Source organism: Centruroides sculpturatus, unplaced genomic scaffold (genome assembly GCF_000671375.1).
Source record: "Centruroides sculpturatus isolate CEXI.00-Female unplaced genomic scaffold, Cexi_2.0 scaffold817, whole genome shotgun sequence".
Lineage (NCBI taxonomy): Eukaryota > Metazoa > Arthropoda > Arachnida > Scorpiones > Buthidae > Centruroides > Centruroides sculpturatus.
The window spans coordinates 336,203-353,512 of NW_019385002.1; the positions used below are offsets into that span (position 1 = coordinate 336,203).

The 17,310-nt window shown below is 23.7% G+C and overlaps 1 protein-coding gene across 1 annotated transcript in view; it reads right to left on the reverse strand.

Annotated features, from left to right (window-relative positions):
- LOC111633245 (Down syndrome cell adhesion molecule-like protein Dscam2) overlaps positions 1–16,522 on the reverse strand; it is a 162,198-nt gene extending 145,676 nt beyond the window's left edge. The window contains exons 1-2 of the mRNA XM_023377781.1: positions 16,441–16,522; positions 16,086–16,305 (exon numbers count right to left, since the gene is read on the reverse strand). The gene's annotated coding sequence lies outside the window, so the exon portion shown is untranslated. The remainder of the gene's footprint in view (positions 1–16,085; positions 16,306–16,440) is intronic.
- Positions 16,523–17,310: the final 788 nt, after the last annotated feature.

The window sequence follows — 17,310 nt, forward strand, 5'->3', positions numbered from 1 at the left end:
ACTGTATATTTGATATTTTTTAAACGATAAACTATAACTTATTTAAAATGTTGTTTACGAAATCAGGTTTCTTTTAGATGAAAATTAACAAAAATAATTTAAATAATGTTAAAAATGTTATCTCAAACTTTTATAAGATTTCCAAGAAAATAAACATTTTTCGTAACATTCTATTATTGTAAAATGATATTGTCAACTTGTAAAAACACAAAAATATAAATAATTCAACTATATTTTGCTACTAAAAAAATAACTTATAGAATAATTTACACATTTCGGTAAGCGTAACTTTAACATTAATTATTTTAAATATTTTATCTTTAACTTTCTGTTTTGTTATATTTTACTTGTTACGTCTGCTTCATAATATATTTATAACACGTAAAATTGAAATTGGACAAACTATTCTTACAGAAAGTAGTATTTTGTTTTAGCATCTAAAATAAATTTTGGCAAGTAAACATTAAAATTTTTCTTTTGCCGACTTTGAAAACGATTTTTCTTTAAACCTCTCAAACTAATAAAAAGCACGTGTATATATTTAAATATACACGTGTATATAAAATTTAATATATATATATAGGGGAGATCGGGGCAAGATCGGCATGTTAAGCTTTACTTAAATTTTGTGTAATAAATACTGCTGTAAACTGAAAAAAAAAGCTTTGCATATTGTCTATTGGAATGTTACCTTACTATAGAACTGGTTAAAATCAGTTTGGAAATAAAAATAATTAAAATAATTACAACTTTACAAGAAGAGAGAAATTGACGAAGTTGCCCCGGGTATAGGGGCAAGATCGGCAACTTCTCTCTTTTTGTAAAGTTGTAATTATTTTAATTATTTTTATTAAAGTTGCCCCTGGTATAGGGGCAACAGTAATGGGGCAAGATAGGCACGTATATAAAATTATGTTATTAACAATGTATAAGTTGGAATTCACTATTAAAACAAAGAAATACAAATCCAACACCCATTTAATATTATTACAACGAAATGCAAGTTCAAAGACATATATACATGAATAACAAATGCAAACATGTTTTCATTTATCATCTGTTTGATTTTTATCCTTTGCTTCTAATGTGGCTTTATGTTGCCGATCTTACCCCGCTAGTCATGATTTCGAAACATTAAGTACAACCCTGAGAACAGAATGCCAAGCCACGATCTGGCCACGTGAATAAGTTGAAGTTACATCCTTCTAACAGGAAAAGTAACTTTCGTTATCATGGAATTATAACAAAACCTGCCAATTCAATATAAATGGAAAAAAAATATTATATGGAATTGAACGAAAATGAAAATTTGCTTGATAATTCAACTACGCTTGTTGGAGAACAATAAAAACACTACACTCAACAAGCCACTAATAAAACTCAACTGCCTAACCTATAACCAAAGTCTCCTTTTAATTTGTTTTTTAAAAAAAGCGCTTGACAAACTTGCCCCGCTTGCCGAAGTTGCCCCGATCTCCCCTATATATATATATTAAATTTTTTTGTTTTTTTATTTGTGGTTTTATGCCCTTTACCGCTCAGAGAGCACAAAAAGTTCATATATATTATATTATATATTTACAATTAATTTATTAGGCTAAAGATTAAGTTGCTTTATTAGTTGCAAATGTAATTGCAATCAATTCTCTTATATAATTTTATCGTTTTATCTAATTATAATTTTATAAAACACATTTATTTATATTTAGTATCATAAAATGAAAGTAAATTCATCAATTACTTATCAATGTATCTTATAAAATTTTTAAATTCAATTCTTTCTAATACAATTAAGACCCTCTTGAAACTAATAGGCTGTGTGCTGTTCATATTGAAACATTTTCTTCTTTGTATTTCGGAACTTGGATAGATAAACTAATAAAAATTTGTTCAAGTTTCTTTTTACTTGATCGACAAAGACTCATAGAAACTTAATTTTTTATTTCGAGTTTTTATAGATATTGTTTATCAGATATTGCTGATCTAAGATCTTCTACTACTCCAATTATAGTAGATATTACGGTACCTGGATATAATACTTCCAGAACTCCAACAAACTTACTTGATATTTTTGATTTAATTTCAATCGAATTTTAAATAGGCATTTAAAGTAGTTCTAGAAAAGTATCGCCGTTATGAAATTTTGCTTCGTTTAACAATATATTATAAAAAAACACTTTAAAGTAACTTAGGCCTATATTTATTTCGAAAGAATTTAATATTACATATGAAATTTCATTTATAATAAATAAATTTTAAAATCAAAAAGTAAATGTATCGTGTAAATTAAAATAAAATAAAATAAAAAAACAATATATAATAAAATAAAAATACACTATAAAGAAGTATTAATTCCTGAAACCTTACAAGAGATAAATAAATATCAATAATATATGTATATACACCAACAATTGATTTTCTTGATCAGCTGCAATTGATATTTGTTCAGAAGATCAATACAAATATACATGCCTACATATATATATGTATGTATGTATATGCATGTTTAACCAGTAAATTTTACAAATTTTTGTATTTATAACTAGAAAAAAAATTATTATAGAGTTAAATAATATAACTTGTACTTTATTTTATTGAAATATTATCTGCATAGGTATTAGCTATTATAAGAAACTATAAAATTATATTATAATTCAATAATTTATTAAAATATGATTAAATGATAATTTAAGCTTATTTAATATTCTACATTTAAACAAAATAAAATAAATGAAATTTTTCATATATTTTAGGATAACTTCCAATATATACTGAAACTGAATACAAAAGAAAAACACTTCAAAACGGTAGTAAAATACATACACAAAAAATTTTATTTTAAATTTTTTAAGGTAAGAATATGTCCATGATATTAAGCTCTTAAGTAACTTTGCAAATTACGGTACATGTATACCCACTTATATATGAAATGAGGCATAAATATAAGTAGTTCTGTTATCCTGAGCAAGAAAGCTATTTAGAAAATCATAAAAAATATTAGTTTTTCTGAAATTTTTATTGTTGACACTATTACCTTAAAATGCATAGAGTAATGAATAAAAATTTTTCAAGCAGAATATAATAATAAAAATTACTTTAAAAAATGAGAGAAGCGTGAAAATAGGTGAACACTATTCGTCTAGGTTATCTCTGAAATGTTTGTTTTAATGAATCACGGATTTAAAGATTTGATCAGAGATTTTCATATTCTGGAATTAAGGATACGTTCAGTTTAAATCCGACATGATTTAAACTAAGTCGTACTAAGTTTACTATATAAGTTTTTAATGAACAGCAGATTTTTATGAAAGGTCGGGCTTAAAGTGATTAATGGTTAATAATGAACTTAAGTCCAGCCTTACATATGTTTTTGATTACTACTTTCTAGATAATTGTTTTAGGTAAACTGCTTTTTTTTATTATATTAAAAATTAAATCATTTTGAAGCATGTAATAATTTTAATTTTGAAAAAGAGTACATAAGATAGATAAACAACTGATTTTTTTTTTTTATTTCGAAGTTATAAAATTAAGAAAAAAGTTAACGATAACTTTAGTAATTACATTCAAAGTTATATCTTCTTACATATCAATAAAAATTTGTATCAAATTTGTTTAAATATAAAAAGGAATTTAGAAATGTTCATAAATTAAAAATACGCCGTGATATATTTCTGATAAAACATTTATTTAATGTTTTAATATTGAATATATTGAATATATGCCCTGCATTTACTTAATGCAGGGTATATATTCAATATTTGAATTTTATCAATATGAAATTTTCTAAGCAGCTGCTATTCTATTTTATTATATTAAAGTGAAATAAATGATACATGGCATATATCATGCACGCAAGCAAGAATAAAATTTTATTTAAATTTTTTTAAATTCAAATAAAATATTTTCCATTTATTTGCATGACACCTCTCCATTAACGTGCAGAAACTTATTGATACAGTATTTCACTTCAATCTGTAAAAGAATTTGACCTTGAGTATAAAAACTTAAGGTCAAATTTATTTTTATTTTGGACTGAGATTACGTTGAAGTCCTAGAATATAACATTATCATGCAAAATTGGCATGAATCAATGTTCAAATCGTCTTATTTTATTTATTAATCTTTCAAATTGGCACCAATCAGAAAATTGCGGCATTACTTAAACACTAGCTTTTGAAGATTACTGTTTTTAATATGTTAATATTAAATCAAGAATAAAAATAATTTTTAAAATAAAATACTGTTTCTAAATAACATTTTACATTATTAATGTTCTTAAGAATTCGAATGTAGAAATTTGTATTCCCCAAACTCGATATTTTGAAAAATGCAATTTATTTTAATAATTGAATTTATAATGTATTTCTTTCAAAAAGTCTAAAAATCGATTTTTCTATGTTTTATAATAATAAAGACAATACTTCTATTAATCAGATTGTATTTATACTTCTAGATTTTATTCGATTAAAATTGATTTATTTTATTAAATTTACTTTTTTACATTTATAAATTTATTAATAAATAAATTTTATTAATTTTAATTATTATTTTACGTATAAAAATTCAATTTAATTCAAATTATATCTCCGTTTAATTACTACGAAAAATATTATTCGTGTTATTATAATTAAATCTTAAACGTTATTAAAAAATTTATAAACTTTTCCACTTGATTAATATATATAATTAAAATTAAGTTATTTTTCCTTCTGCAATTTTATGCTTTTTTGGGCAAATAAATAAATTACATTTATTATTATTATTATTACATTGAAAAAGACCAAAAATCATTACCGCTATTTACTTTCTTTTTAATATTACGTGTTCAGTTTTGGTACTAATAGTATTTGATATTATTTTGAATTATTCATTATATAATTTAACAAATATTTCTTCTTATAACTTTCAAAATATTTTATTTTAACAAATTTCATCTCCAGATTGAAGATAATGTAGTATTTATTTCTGGAAGCCATATTTGTGACATTACCAGTATTGGATTTTACATTAAGCCGAATCGTAACACATTATCCTCTAAAAGTATTTCGACTGATATGTATTTATTTCCATCAATAATGTTATTATTTGCGTTAGATTTTCCTTAAAATATTTTACTGCATATTAGGTCTATAATGCTTCTTTAATCTTTTACATAAGGGAAGTTTTAGTAAAATAATCAATAATAGTAAAATATATTTTACTTTAATTCTGTACAGATAAACATATATAAGAAAGAAATATACATAAGATAAAATGTAAATAATAGCATAAAAAGTAAAATAACAAAACATAAAGAAGTATATAAGCGTATTCAAGGAAGATCAGGGTTGCGTATTGCTTAACCTAAAATTAAATATAAAATGTAAATAAAACATAATTATTTTTATTTCAAGAATATATTTTTATTATGTACATGTGTGTTTACGTATTTTTAGATTTATCTATCAAAGATTAATGCACAAATTAATTCCTAATGTTACCCATTCGATATTATCTCCATAAGATACTAGGAACATGAACATATACAAGTAAATAAGTATACAACAACAAAAAAAAATCAATTATTTATTGTGAAATCGTCACAATGCCGGGCTGCAATTTTTAATAATATGTTTTAAATTTGCTTCATTTAAAATATATGCTTTCTACCTCAAATTAGTAGTGGCTTTCTCCCGTATACCATACTTTTCCTTTAACAATACAATCCTGTCGGCTATCTATTTATCAATAGCACCTTTCAGGAGAAAATTTTAAAATTGGAATAACGTAACTTCCAGTTTCCGTTGGAAGTTAATATAATTAATCGAGTGGGGTCTTCTGCCCTAAGGTTTTCGTATCTTCTTTCGTAGTTCATATATCTATCACCGTTTTGATATTGAGGAAGGACAGACAGACAGACGGACGGACGATAGTAAGAATTTACAAGTCGACAAATTTTTTCAAATTATAGCGCAAAAATGTTGATTATAGTAAAATCAAGCAAAATAAAATAGCAATATTAAAATACAATAAACACAATACAATAAAATATAAAAGAAACTCAACAAAAAATCAAACTAGATCTTATAAATAAAACAAGAAAAAATATTTATATATATATAAAGAAAAGAAAACATGTACTGTACATATAAATAAAAATTTGAAATAATAATTACCAACAATAAACAAATAAAAATAACATATTCATAAATGATAACATAAGTTATAAAAATTAAACAACCCAAGCTACACAAAACAGAATGTTTACATAAAAATATTTATATGCAAAAATATATAAATAAATAAAATTCAACAGTAAAATAGTCAAAATATATACAAATAAAATTTCGTATATTAAAAAAGTAGCAAGACTAAAATAAATAAACAAACAGCAATAAGAATGTCATACAAACAAAAAATATTATAATAATTTTTTCATATTTCTATCTTTATTTTTTTATTTAAAAATATATTTGTAAAAAATTTTATATAGAAATAAAATTTTAATTTATAATATATTAAAATTACCCTTTAGTACAGTAGAAGTTTAAATAGTTCTATAGATTTTTAATTTTTAAAATCTATTTTACAATATATTATAACGTGGAAACTAGTTATCACCATATCGATTATTTTCATTGTAACTTTATCTGTTAGATCGTAACTGAGAAAGAAATTTATACTCTGTCGATAAATAATCCATTAGAGCTCGTCTGGCATTCAATAATCGAACAGCGTGTAATTATCTCTGGCTAGCACGTTCTTTGGAAGAAAATCCCATCTAGCTGTGGCTATCGACACCTCCCAAATCTGTCATCTGACGATAATTCTATATAACTTCTTGGGTGCTTCGCTAGCTTGATCGCTTCACTGCTGTTGAAACATGTTCAACAGATTAAATTCTCTTATCTTAGTAAACATACCTTCCTGTCTAGTTACGGTCTACAGGTTGTAATCGACTAAATTACTCTAGTTACAACTCATTACATTTTCTATGAAATGCTTCGTCACAAATGGTTCTAATTAATTACCTCACCTGCATTGAGCATTCAAGTCAATGATGTTGCTTGCTTGCTAACATTAAGTGAGTTAAGTAAATAAGATTAATTAGTTGTTCAATTTTCGATGTAGGAGTGAGGTAAATTCGGTTGTGGATTATGAGAGATAGTCTACAATAATTATATAGACCAGCATATGATAATTTTACATAAACATTGTTATTGTTATTATACCGGATTTAGACATTTAGAACGGCTTAGAGTAACGGTAATCTAATTTTCCCAACTCATTCATATTTAAAAAAGATTTATTTTAAGATATTTTGTTAAAAATTTATATAGCTTTTCCCTTTGTATATACCGTATATATCTGTGTTATTCTTAACTTTGTAACTGCCGCACGTAGAAGCTGATATATTGATTTAAGACTTTTCCATGTGTTTATTGTTAGTGATGGTGACACTTTGATTTGTTTGTCAGTATCAAAACAATTGTAAAAAGACTATTTTATTTATTGAACTCGTGTCGCTTCTCATTCGATCGGTAAACAAATATCCCTACAATAGAATATTTAATGAAAAATTATCATTAAAACTCTATAACATATAAACTGTAATTTTTATCAATTTGATGAATTTTATATAGAAGAAATCTAGTTAAATAATTTTAAAAAATTACAGAAACCGGATATTTTTCTAACTTTCATTTTAATTTGAAGAAAATTTCAATTTCAAATGAAACTTAATTGACTTTATGCTTGGCTACACATGTTTTAATTAAAGTTATGTAGAACAGTTTTGCAAACAGATTCATAGAAATAAACATTATTCAAAACCGATCTTTTCTGCATAATATAACCTATTCGAAAAGTTTTTTATGTTTAGATAAAAATGTCACCTTAAGCAAATATTTACATATAAAATACTTTTAAAAATAATTTTAGCCATTTTTATTTTTATATCTTTCCTTAATATGAAAACATTTTGTTTTTATTTTCTTTTCGATATTAAACGAATCGTGTAATTCCTGAAAATTCCTGTCTTTTTTTATTAACATAAGTAAATGATGTTTACACATAGTTTATATATTAATATATATATACATGGTAGAAATTAATATCAAAGATGTATTTATAACTTAGTAACTATTAAAATTATGTTTTAAAATAACATAAGAGAAGATGTAAATTATGTTTCTCGATGTTAAATCCATATCGTTATGATGTGTAACGTAACATTCCTTGAAAGATTTCAAAGTTATAAAATAAGATATTAAAGAACTCATTCAAAGTTTTAATTTTTTATTTTCGAAAAACTTTTTTTTAGTATTTTATTCTAATAATATACATACTTATAAAAGAGAAATAATAATTTATAACTTTGTTTAAGTATATATATTTTGTAAAATACATTAAACTTAATCAGATTAAATCATATTAACATTATTTAATGCGTGTCTCCTAGTTATCACTATGATTAATCCAGGCAAAGATTATAAAATTAAAGCAAGTATTAGAATTAATAATCTGCAAGTAGAATTCGAATTTTCTGCTCATAATTCATTTTCAAACATAATCGTTTCCATTCTTCATTTAATCTTTTGAAACTATCAGCTTGTTATGTTAATACAACGCGTGAATCTTCCTCATTTAATGTTAGAAGTTTCTCACGAAGAGAATTTAATAGGCACAGACTAATCATACTTAGCGTGATTTAAATACAGTATTAATGCTTATCATATCATAAGTTAGAAGACATTACAACCCTTCTGCCAATTCAATTGTCGATAAGTATACTACTCATAATAAATTGATTCTACAGCCTTTGTAGATAAGCTTTAATTCATTTTCTTCTTTTTTAATGACAATTATTCTTACAGAATAGTTAATACCATAATCTAGATTTATAATTGTAAAAATAATTTTTTAATTATTTTATTATTTTAATTTGTTAAGGTATTTTCGGAACTTTATTTTGATCTTTCAGATACTTTTAGATAGTTTGTATCTGATTAACAGTAAAGGAATGGAGACTTCATTAACATTTATTACTGATGTAAATTTGTTGTAGCAGTTACATAAATGAATAACCAATTGAATGTTGGAGCTTTTCAACAGCCAATCAATTGGACAATGAACTTGAATAGCAGACGAGTCATGATTAAATGAGGGAGACAAGTTTATCGCTAAATGTCTTCATTAATTTTCTCTTAATGTTGTAAACTATACTCTTGCGGGACGTAACTCAATTCTAATACTGTATCAGGATCTATTTTCATTGTTAGAAGAATGAGGCAAAAGAAAATTGTATAGAGATTCTTCATAAATTAAATTTATCCTGTTGTTACTTTTCATCAATATCCAGTTCAATAAGCACTTTTACAAATTTTATTTTTACTGGCTTTTCTAATTAATAAATTCGTTTTTTAAGTGATTAGCTGTATTATAAATTTTTTTAAAAAAAACAAAGGAAACTGTAGATTTTAATAAATAAATTTTATTATTAAATTAAAACTATTGTATCTTCTGGTTGATGGCAATGTCATATCGTCTGAAGAATCTAATTATTAAATTGAATATTACTTCTCTCTCTCTCTCTCTTAAGTAAGATAATATTCATTTATTTAAACGAAACAATATTCATTAATGAATTATTTAACTATTACACTTACAAAATTTCAATTTTTGATTAATAAAAGAAGAAAGTAATATATAATTATGCAGTGAATATTTATAATATATCTAAATATATAACTAATCAGGTTATAGTATGATGAATTAGAAAGTTTAATTTAGTTTTCGAAAAAGAAATTAAATGTTTACTTTGTTATAAAAAATAATCAACAATAAGTACATTTTGCTTTAAAAATTGCATTATTTGGTTTTAACGTTATCATTTTTTTTTATTTATAAAGTGTCATAAGCTCAAGGTTTAGGTGTTAAAAAATATATATAAAATAAATTAATACACTAAACTAGGTCCTAAATCTTAAAATTGATATTTTAAAATAAACGTGCTTTTTTATATTATATATTTTAGATTAAATGTAAACACGAACTATAGGATAAAGAAAAACTATAAATTTGTTAATCATTGAAACTTTAATTATAAAAGTAAAATAATAATTCTTTAATAATTTAAATAATTTTAAAAACCGCATAATTCTCTATTAGATTGTTAATTAATTTATTTTATATAAAAATTAAATTTGTGGTTATTAATTTATTACATCCTCTGTTCTAAAATATTCAATTTATTAATGATATTTTTTTAAAATATTGAAAAAACAAAGTTTAATTTATTACTGCTATGTATTTTTTATAAATAATTATTATTTCTTATTTATTTTATTTAAATTTCATTCTTTTATGATAAAAATATGCTTTAATTTGTTTCAATAACAAATTCTGATTGCATAAAAACGATGATTGATGCTATATTTATCATTAGAAGATAACTTAATTAAACTATTTTTTATAAAGAAGTAATAACTATATAATAATTGCATATTTTTATTATTTTCGTTATAGTCTAGATGTTTTGAGCAATCGAATGTTTAATGTCTTGTCAAGAAGGTTGGATATTTTTGTATGAAGAAAACAGTTAGGACGGAAACTTGACCTGAATCAGTAAGGAAAACTTATATCATCATAGTTTATTAATAAATTATGATTATAATCAATAAATAAATACTTATCATCAATAATGAATTAATTATTATTACTTGTATTTTACTGTACTTAAGTGAACTTAATAATTTGAAAAATTCAATTTATGCAATGTAATTTTTAGACATTCGAAAGAAAATGTTCATTTCTTCTTATTATTTTACTGATTTTTAAAATGTTATGCTTATTAAAGTAAGAAAATATAAATAATTTCTTCATATAAATAGCTATTTAATATAATATTGTTATTATTATTTTTCTAAATATTAAAAGAGAAATATTGCCTTCTTCACTCTCCTAAATATTACAATTATAAGAGAATAGGTGTAATGAAAGAAAGGAAACTATAGGGTCATTACGCATCCGGATTTAAAGATTTGATCAGAGATTTTCATATTCTGGAATTAAGGATACGTTCAGTTTAAATCCGACATGATTTAAACTAAGTCGTACTAAGTTTACTATATAAGTTTTTAATGAACAGCAGATTTTTATGAAAGGTCGGGCTTAAAGTGATTAATGGTTAATAATGAACTTAAGTCCAGCCTTACATATGTTTTTGATTACTACTTTCTAGATAATTGTTTTAGGTAAACTGCTTTTTTTTTATTATATTAAAGTGAAATAAATGATACATGGCATATATCATGCACGCAAGCAAGAATAAAATTTTATTTAAATTTTTTTAAATTCAAATAAAATATTTTCCATTTATTTGCATGACACCTCTCCATTAACGTGCAGAAACTTATTGATACAGTATTTCACTTCAATCTGTAAAAGAATTTGACCTTGAGTATAAAAACTTAAGGTCAAATTTATTTTTATTTTGGACTGAGATTACGTTGAAGTCCTAGAATATAACATTATCATGCAAAATTGGCATGAATCAATGTTCAAATCGTCTTATTTTATTTATTAATCTTTCAAATTGGCACCAATCAGAAAATTGCGGCATTACTTAAACACTAGCTTTTGAAGATTACTGTTTTTAATATGTTAATATTAAATCAAGAATAAAAATAATTTTTAAAATAAAATACTGTTTCTAAATAACATTTTACATTATTAATGTTCTTAAGAATTCGAATGTAGAAATTTGTATTCCCCAAACTCGATATTTTGAAAAATGCAATTTATTTTAATAATTGAATTTATAAAAATAAACAATGTATTTCTTTCAAAAAGTCTAAAAATCGATTTTTCTATGTTTTATAATAATAAAGACAATACTTCTATTAATCAGATTGTATTTATACTTCTAGATTTTATTCGATTAAAATTGATTTATTTTATTAAATTTACTTTTTTACATTTATAAATTTATTAATAAATAAATTTTATTAATTTTAATTATTATTTTACGTATAAAAATTCAATTTAATTCAAATTATATCTCCGTTTAATTACTACGAAAAATATTATTCGTGTTATTATAATTAAATCTTAAACGTTATTAAAAAATTTATAAACTTTTCCACTTGATTAATATATATAATTAAAATTAAGTTATTTTTCCTTCTGCAATTTTATGCTTTTTTGGGCAAATAAATAAATTACATTTATTATTATTATTATTACATTGAAAAAGACCAAAAATCATTACCGCTATTTACTTTCTTTTTAATATTACGTGTTCAGTTTTGGTACTAATAGTATTTGATATTATTTTGAATTATTCATTATATAATTTAACAAATATTTCTTCTTATAACTTTCAAAATATTTTATTTTAACAAATTTCATCTCCAGATTGAAGATAATGTAGTATTTATTTCTGGANTAGGTTATTTATATAAATATGTATAGAATTAAATTATATAAATTGTTTTATTTATATTAAAAAAATAATAATATAAATATAAAGCAGATTTTATTAATAACGAAATTGAAAAAATTTCAGTAATTTATTTTATTTCATTTTCAAAATCTTAGACTGACGAAAACAATTTAGACAGAGTTTTATAATGCTGAACTTGTTTTGTAAAATGAGACTATTGAGTTATAGTACCAGATGCTTTGGCAGACCGAGAAAAATCGAGACATTGATCTAAGCCGGTGTTCTTATAATAAGTTTAGTTGGTAGACAAGCTTTCATTTTTTAGTTCCGAATTTCACTCAACTCTCATGAGTTCACTTCAACATTCAATTCAATTATTTTAAATAACTTATAATAGTAACCTAATCACATCCTATTCCTATTTTGGTCTCATATCCTATTCCTACTTGAGGATCCTTTACTCGAACAGCCTTTCCATGATGACTATCTTTACGAATATAACTTGTTCTTCGGTTGTTTAATGATGTAAATAGAATAAATTATTTATAAATGCATAAATTTTTCAGTTAAAACTAATGATAAATGTTATTAAATTTTATTATTAAATATATTACAAAAAATATTCGATTATGTTTTCCTTTATGAATTTTTAACACAAGACATATAGTAATTTTAAACAATGAATATCGGCATAAAGATAGAGAAATAAATTGCACTTTTTATAATATTAGAACGATAAAGTTTTTAAAATGACTTGAACTAAAATATTATATTTAAAAAAATTTCTTAACTTTATATAAATCGAAAGTTGGCACAATGTTTGTCTCTCGAACTTCGGAAAACAAGAATAATTTTACACATAGAAACGGCTCTATGAAGATTCCAAACTTAAATTAATTAAGATTTTTCACAGAAATATGATAGAGACTCAAAGCAGTTTTTGACTGCAGCTGCAGTAAAGTAGGACAAAACTTTATTAATTTACTAAAGAAAAATTCATTCAATCTTCAGTTTCAAAGAAAAAAAACAGTACTTTAAATAGTATGCAATCAATTCTATTTTGGTTTGAACAAAATTCTTAATTTGTATTAATATTATTTCTTAATGTAATGTAATATGGTTGCTGTTTATTCATTTTTATATATAACGTCCCTTTAATCCAGAAAAAACTTGTTTGGTAGACGGTCTCACAGCATTTCTGGTTAGAAAATTACGACTTTATTTCACAAATTAAACTCATATTATACATCAGATTATACACCAACCCGAAATACATTTGTATAATATGATGTATAATATGAGTTCAATTTGTGAGATAAAGTCGTAATTTTCTAACCAGAAATGCTGTGAGACAGTCTATCAAACAAGTTTTTTTTTCGGTTAAAGGGACGTTATACATAGAAATTAATAATATTTTTTATTATTATTTTAAAATTATTCAGATAATATCATAATTTGTTCTTATTTTGTAATTTTTTAAAATGCATTACAACGGTTATAGTGAATGAATGCGATTGTTATTTTTATCATCAAAAGGAAAAGTAAAATAATTGCATTTTGCTAAACGGATTTCACCGCCACTTCATCAATATTTTCTTAATCTAACTAATTGGAAAAAAGTTTCGAGCATTAATATTTAAATTAACTGAATTGGCCAGAAGACATACAATTATACAACTGATTAAAAGAATAATCTCAAATAATTTAAATACTAAAATAAAGTTTTATTTACACGAAGATAAGAAGGTTTTATAAAGTATTTTGTATTCGTATTTTTATTTTAATTCTTTTTGTCTCAAAATAAAATATATTTTATAGTAATTTTTTAAAGTTTTTCTAAATATTTTTCTTCGTACATTTCTGCTTTCTACATACAAGTAAATGAAAAGATGAAAAAATTTGAAGGAAATATTCAGTAGTAAATACAATTTCAGAGAGGATCTTGTTCAACTAATGAAGCAAAGTGATCATTAATGTAGCTTATAACCTTACAGCCTATTAAGCTATACAATTTAATTACAAACTGAAAGAAAGGAAAGTAAAATAGTCTTTTACTCTGCATAACGAAGTCTTGGTTTCGTTAGATACAACGAACTAAGGACAGTAATTTAATTCCAACTTTGAATCTCTTTTCTATTCTCCGAGTTTCATTCATTCTATTATCGCACACTAGGATCAATGAAGCAAGAATTCGAAAAAGGAGATCTAAAAAAAAGAAGATTTTTTCAAGTTGTAAAGTTATTTTGCATAGGGAATTTCAACCCCTATAATCTAAGAGATGGAAAAAAGAACAAATTCAATTTTCTTAAATATTTCTCGTCGGTTCAACATTGTCATTTAGAATAGCAATTTCCAGTACTGTATATAATGGAAGCTCTTGTCAGAGACTACGTAATGGTAACTTCAATGGTCTCTGCAAAAGACTGATACTTTTAATGGTCACGGTAATCAATTTAAGAAATAAAATCACTAGCTCTCTTTCTCTATGCATTGATTCAGTTTAAAATTATTCTGAAAGTGCTATGATACCGTTATTTTATCTATTTTGCTAAATCGAATTTTGCTCAATTTGTTATATTTGAATAATATCAAATCGCTTCTATTTTATTTTATAAAGTTAAAGAAAGAAAATATACTAATTTACTTCAATAAATGTAAACATTTATTAAATAAATTATAGGTTATTTATATAAATATGTATAGAATTAAATTATATAAATTGTTTTATTTATATTAAAAAAATAATAATATAAATATAAAGCAGATTTTATTAATAACGAAATTGAAAAAATTTCAGTAATTTATTTTATTTCATTTTCAAAATCTTAGACTGACGAAAACAATTTAGACAGAGTTTTATAATGCTGAACTTGTTTTGTAAAATGAGACTATTGAGTTATAGTACCAGATGCTTTGGCAGACCGAGAAAAATCGAGACATTGATCTAAGCCGGTGTTCTTATAATAAGTTTAGTTGGTAGACAAGCTTTCATTTTTTAGTTCCGAATTTCACTCAACTCTCATGAGTTCACTTCAACATTCAATTCAATTATTTTAAATAACTTATAATAGTAACCTAATCACATCCTATTCCTATTTTGGTCTCATATCCTATTCCTACTTGAGGATCCTTTACTCGAACAGCCTTTCCATGATGACTATCTTTACGAATATAACTTGTTCTTCGGTTGTTTAATGATGTAAATAGAATAAATTATTTATAAATGCATAAATTTTTCAGTTAAAACTAATGATAAATGTTATTAAATTTTATTATTAAATATATTACAAAAAATATTCGATTATGTTTTCCTTTATGAATTTTTAACACAAGACATATAGTAATTTTAAACAATGAATATCGGCATAAAGATAGAGAAATAAATTGCACTTTTTATAATATTAGAACGANTATATATAATAAAATATTTATAAAACTAATGTGATAAAATTTATTTGCATTAAATAAGATTGTTTACTTTGTTTAATGTTTCGTGAATTAAACGAACTAATTAAATTTTTTTTATCATTTGTTCTATTAATTAATATATTTAGATATTTGAAGAAATTGTATAAATATATAAAAAATAAATTATTAAATAAAAATAAAGTAATAGGATAGCTGAATAAAACGAAGGAAAATCTTTATCTAAACCAACCTGATGGCAAATGCAGTTACAATGACTGCATTTCATTCGATGTCGGTAGTTTTGTACAAGTTAGAGTTATTGCATGAATTCATTCATATTGATGTACGCTGCATAGATCCGTGCATCACTGCTTCCATTGAATCTCTTTACATTTCCTGTCCTTTGTTGAAGAAAGTTGCGAAGTTTCTTAGTTCCTTTGTCAATATAGTTACACTGAATTCGATGAGTACTAATATTGGAACAAATATTATACTTTATGAAATGAATACTTCTACAGATATATTATATAATAACAATACTAATATAAATATATAACTATATTATAATTATTATTACTTTCTGAAACGGATTGTAAAATTCATACCAATAAAAAACACCAATTTGTATAACTGCAGTTCTTTAAATTTACTATTATTATTTTAAAAAAAATTTTTTATAATGTAACAATCTAGTGTAAAATTTCGTATTTAGGAGATACTCTAGTAAGAAATCTATCTTCCGGAGCATTCGGTAAATCGGTTTTAAAAGCGATGTTGAAATCATTCATGTGTCTAAGCTTCGTAGTTAATGACATCAATCTAACGCCGTCTCCGGGGAAGTATATTGAAATGGCTTTCACTTTTCTTGTTCTTATACCTTAACTGCCTTAAACCACGAAACTCGTCATTCTTTCGCCACTTTAGAAAGGTTATAGATATGCGATAGCCTGAAAGAAGTAGCTAATTCCATCGGGAAGCCATCAATTTTCGTTTCAGTCTTTCCACTATACAAAATGCCACTTTTACCGCTTTCAAACTATGTATTTACCATCCGGATCTTATAAATCCTTGCAACTCGTTCTACTGTTCCTTATCCCCTTGGGTGTCATTAAATTGAAAACTTGTTAATTCTCGAAACTCTTCTATGTCTTATATGTAAAGTAGATTGCCGGAAAATGTTTTCTTCAATATATTTCAGCTTTCTAAGTTGAAACTTGATGCTTTCGTACGAAAATTTCCATTCTTATTAAACTAAACTTTATTTTTTATACATAGAAAAAAATAATTATTTGATAACCATTAATTGAAAGTAAAAAATAGCGTTTTTTTATAATTTCACTCATTAATTTCAACATTTTTATGATAAAAATTATAAAGTTTTGACGTGTTTTTATCACGAAAATTTACATATTCTACACAACTAATTAAAAATACTTCGAAAAGATTATGTTGATTGACACTGGACCCATCATATT